This window comes from Asterias rubens, chromosome 17 (assembly GCF_902459465.1).
Source record: "Asterias rubens chromosome 17, eAstRub1.3, whole genome shotgun sequence".
In the NCBI taxonomy this organism is placed as follows: Eukaryota; Metazoa; Echinodermata; class Asteroidea; order Forcipulatida; family Asteriidae; genus Asterias; species Asterias rubens.
Genome location: NC_047078.1, coordinates 11,487,139 through 11,492,778, shown reverse-complemented (window position 1 = coordinate 11,492,778; position 5,640 = coordinate 11,487,139). Strand labels below are relative to the sequence as shown.

Genomic DNA, 5,640 nt, shown 5'->3' with positions numbered 1-5,640 from the left:
AATGGCTTTAAAGCTCATAGTCATTTCGTGACTGTGGGATTGGATAGATCGTGATAGCCAACGGTGATTGTGGCTCCTGAATCTTCATCCACAAAATAGGATCAAACATCTGATACAGTTAAATCCAAGTCGGTCGTGGTTAACACATTTCAAAATTGACAGATTGAATTTGATATGTTCACGTTATATTTACATTGCGTTTTTAAGGCTCTGGACACTATTGGTAATTACTCAAAATACTTGTTCGCATAAAAACTAACCTGGGTTTGAATCATGTTATCCAGCTGCGCCACCCATCTGGAACTCTCTACCACTTAAGTTTTGATTTTGTCTTTGAAACACGACATTCAAATCTCTTCTCAAAACTTATCTTATGTCACTAGTTTCGATATATTAATTTGGTTGTGTCTATTATTTTTCGGGTTGCACTGCACCTTTAAAACCCAGCCTTATTATTTATTATCATGTTTGTTTTCTCCTTGCCTTCTTTGCAGGCGCATTTATATCTTCAAGATGGCAAGCTACACACTTATGGTTCTTCTCTCGGTCACCACGCTATTTGTAGCAGTCCTCTCAACGGAATTCAACGATGACGAAACAGAGCTCTTGTATCAGCTTTATAATGAAGAGATGCAAAAACGAGACGACGGCTCTTTAATGAGTTACCTCTTGCAGAAAAGAGGCAGGGGAGGATCAGCACGAAGTAAGTACAGAGATCGTTTTTAGGGTAGTGCTTTTCACTCGAGTACCAAGTACTGTCGAGTACTAGGGCTGATAAGTAGTACTTAAGTGCAAGTACTTTGATGTACTACCTCTTGTAGAAAAGAGACAGGGGTGGCTCAGCAATATAAAGTGAGTACAAAAGATCGTCTTCCGTGTAATACTTTTGAGTCGAATATCATGTCCTTTCGAGTACTAACTAGGGGAGTACTAACTAGGGTAGCACTCACTAGGGTAGCACTCGAGTACAAGTATACTTGTGCAATCTGGTATTATATCGAGTCCAACAGCCGAGTACGTAAGTATCCGAGTACGAGTACGAGTACTTTCCAAAGAAAAATATAAACAAAATCCTTCTTTAAAATGCACTTCATAACTAACGATCTTTTCTTCAATCTTACATTACCCCTATATATACATGATACACACCTAAGCGAGCTAATGTGAGGGCGCTATCATTTACATGTTATTCCCTTTTCTGGAGATTTCCACAGAAGTGCCTCAGTAAAAAAAAAAAATCAGCTTTTGTTCTACTGTAGAAATTCCCCACACTTGCCTATGCTAAGGTCTATATATAGACCTTAGCAGTTCAAAGATTTCACTTTGATTGACCATTGTCCGAATTGCTTCTATAAAGTCCTTTGTCAATTAACAGACAAAATAAACGAAATACATGACTTAACATTAAGAACAATTTCACAATGTCAAACCACCCAATCACTTTGTGCCACAAATTTTAAACGGAAAGAAGCTTAAACAAATTCAAGTGTGGAACAATCTTGTACGGCCAAACACCACAAGAAAAAACTTCCAGTACCCAGTATGTTCATTCAGAAATCATAAAGTTCCAAAACATAGTTGATCGTGAGCTACGCTCGTTCATGGCTTGAAAAAAACAAACACCATAGGGAAATGCCAATCTGACAACTCAATTGTCACTAACTGTCATCGGAATTAAGAAGCATTCATCCAGACCCAAATCAAAATCTCAGATGTTGTCAAACCCTTAACTCAGAAACCTAGCCGAAATAGGTCTCCGTTAATACCCACCTCTGCCACTATCTCGTTCCAATTAAAAGCGATTCCCCTGATACCATGTATAATTGAATCTTGGCGGAGAAGTGTATTTGTGTAAATACCATATGCATTCAGTGGGGACTGGGCATTTCGTGACGAGGCACGGAGATTAACAGTTAGCCTAAAAAGTGAAGAAAAGCGTCTTACGCTTCTGAAGTTGTCAAGCCACATGATAAAATACATGCTTCATCAGGCAGTGTATTAACCCAGATAGTGATCTATAACAATACAAGGAATACACTTAATAATAATAATAATAATATCGAAGTCTTATATAGCGCACGTATCTACCAAACAAGGTACTCAAGGCGCTGAGTATAATTATACAAACTTACAGAAAGATAGGTAATTGCAGTGATGAATTCTGAGACCCAATTATTTAGCACCTATAAGGGTTTACAAGGTGCTACGGCGCATTAACAGCCACGAACAATAATAATTATTATTTCTTATAAATATTATCAATTAATCAAATTGATGACGCCACAGTATTTTAAAACACATGCTGCATCAGAGCCAATGTATTAACCCAGTTAATTATCTACAGCAATACATGGAATGCACATGAGAAATAATTCTTACAATGTTATCAACTAATCGTACGTTGACGTCACAAATTGATGACGTGCATCAGTCAGTGTGTTAACCCAACTCATGATCTACAACAATACAAGACAGGTACATGAACAATATTTCTTATGAAAGGTTCAAATAATCGTAGGCTGATGTCACAAGTTGATGACGTCACATTTTGATAGGTTTGATTGGGCAAATATCTGAACCAAACTAAACTTGAACAATATTATGGACGCCAAAGACAAAGACATACTTTTCAGACTTTACCACAAGATTCTCCCAACCCGAGATCAACTTTATCGGATGAAAATCACAAATATAGTAGAATGTCCTTTCTGTAAGACCGACACAGAAACGGTCGAGCATTTGTTTTTATATTGTACAAGATGGTTCAACCCTGGTTATCTATAATAAGAAAACAAACTGGCTGCCGTTTCTTTTGTTTAAGCAATTGTATTAGAATTTTGTGTATGAATTTGTCATTTGTATCTATGATAATTGTCAGCATTATGATCAATGTTATTTGGAGAACCCGGTGTGATCTGGTCTTTAATGAGGACAAAGTTTTCACAAATAATACCATCAAGATCTACAAAGAAGCCCTCAGGTCATTTCTACTAAGGGAGGGGAATAGACTCAGAACAAGTAGTTTTAGCAAATTGTACAAATCTCTGTGTGTTCTCAATGAAGACCAAACTCCAAAATTTACGCTTTGATTTAAATCAAATTTCATCTTCCCAGTTACTGTCCTTTACGTTCGTTTCAAGTTTAACGTTTTTCTTGCAAAAAATTGCTTTTTATCATGTTTTGATGTTCTTGTTGTTTGATATGTAATATCACCTTTGTACATTGTCTTTTAACTACCCTCTTGTATCCTTAATGTATTGATCTAACAGTATGTGGTAATGTTTCGTTGAAGTTGTTTGTACTTTGTTTTCACTGGTGACGAATAAACGGAGTCTTAGAGCTCCACTCAAAAGAAAAGAAAAAAAAGAATAAAGATACTGCAACATCATATCATCAGTGTATTGACCCAGTAAATGATCAACAGCGATACACGGAATGCACATAAACATATTTCTTATATGTTATCAATTATTCGTATGTTGACGTCACGTCACGAATTGATTTTAAAGGTTAAAAATAGAATTACATGTTGCAAAAAACTTACAAATCAAAACGACATGTGGTATAAATGCAAAACAAAAAATAGTTTATGTTCACATGCTTTATGATTTCTGTTACCATTCACGTTACTATTTTCTCATGTTGTCAAGATAAGAGACAAAATGTCCGCCAGGTTGCAGCAGAATTACCAGTTAAATTGCCATAGACCTATTCGCAAACACATATTCAGGTGCATGCTTGTCTAGCTGGCGATCAACTTGATCGCTAGCTGGACCAGCAGGCACCCCATTTCACGCCTAACGTGCGTGTACCGAGTATTTCTGAGCATGCGCAGGGACGTGAATATTTATTTATTTGTGTTTTTGCTTGTTCTCTCTCTTTCAGAATGCTTGTACAAACAAAGGGAATGCACATGTGACTACAGATTTGGCCCCGATAATGAAAGGAGATACATCAGGTGCAACAAGGCATAAAAGGGACACCGTACTTTTTGTGGTGAGAATTATTGTCCAAATCAAACTTTTTGAGAATCTCAGGTTGTTTACTTCCAGAACAAGTAAAAACAAAATTCAGTCAATCAATCTATCAATCGATCAATTAATAAATCTATACTTTTGCAGGCAACTATCTAGGATACATGCACAAAGTGACACTTCAGTAGCACCACGAACTTTTTCTACAGACTGTTTTACTGTCACAACAAAGTTATCTGGACATTAGCTTGTAAACAATTGAATATCTTGATATTCTTACTGAACTTCCAGGACTCCGTAATCGAAGTTATGTTTAACCACCAATTTATTTATGTTCATCTCTTTCCAGGAGGCCAGCGATATTGACGACCAGCAATGACGACATCAAACTACCCTTACTTCTGGAAATGGAATCAACGTTCATCCTTAAAACAATTATAACTTGTTGCTTTAGAGACTTTGATTTCAGAAATCACTTCCGTCATTAGTATATGATTAAAACTAATGGTTTATGTTAAATTTAATGTTCATAAAGACAGTTATTCACGATGCATTTTAAGCCCATGTTGGAATTGTTTATGCAAATTGTGTAGTGTAAACATGATAAGCTGTGGGGGAAAAGTCCAATGGTATCAAGAAGGACCAGTGCGTTCAGTGCCTTTAGTGCGTTGCAACTCGCCACATTGCGTTTTTAGTTTCATCTCGCTGACTTGAGGATTTGAAATGGATTAAGCTGAAAACAAGAACATAATCAATTCGCACATGCAGCTTCTGCCAAATCCTGTAAGTTGACTCCTTTATAAACAATTCATATATTGAAATGTATTTCGGAGTTGAGAGGGTTAGGGTTTTCTCGTGTTAACTTAAACTTTTAGATGTATCTTGTACTTGGCGAAATCAATATTTAACATAATGTGCTGCACGTTGGAGCATCACACAATGAAACTAATAAACTATAATCTTTAATAAGGATTACAATGAGGACGCTTGGTGGCAGCAGACTGCATAATGATCTATATATAAACGGAAATGGGCGAAGGCTCAGAACACCGACTGTTTCTCGGTACTTACTGCTGTCACGCAGATGTAACTAAAGTCCTTAAGTTAACTACTGAAATTCTAGCACCTACTTTGAAATGAATAGCATATTATACAATATTAATGCTTGTAATATGTACTACATGATTGTGCCGACCGAAGGGGAAACTTTAAGGCCTTTGGAAACCGAAGCTCTTCTGCGTGCTTCAGCTTGAGTGTCGCATCGTAACCTGAACTCGTGGCCGTGGTTTCGAGAAGACCCATGGTCACGATGACCTTAATTAGGTCTTAGGATATCAACTTTCAAAAAACACTTGTTCTGCACATTGTCGGTTTGAATTAAAACGTAAAACCATTCAATATTAATATCGTATTTTTCTATAACATTTATTTATTACTTGTTGGTTTTTATTTTGAGGTAATAATTTTGTTTTTTATTACAATTTTTTTCACATAAATTTGTTCTATTGATTACGATTTTTTTTTTTTCTAATTCACAGTAACCTATTCTGATATTTCATGGCAACTTTCTAGTTACACAAATATCCTGGTTAAATCAAGAAGCCATTGCATTTTTCTATGATAATAGTAGTAGCTTATAATGGGTGCGTTCGTTTAGCTTCCCTGG

At 36.3% G+C, this 5,640-nt stretch overlaps 1 long non-coding RNA gene across 1 annotated transcript; it reads left to right on the top strand.

The window, feature by feature from the left end:
• The first annotated feature begins 498 nt into the window (after positions 1 to 498).
• On the top strand, positions 499 to 5,640 carry LOC117301567. Its single transcript, XR_004520331.1, has 3 exons — positions 499 to 703; positions 3,886 to 3,996; positions 4,324 to 5,640. It is a non-coding gene; the product is annotated as an uncharacterized LOC117301567 (long non-coding RNA).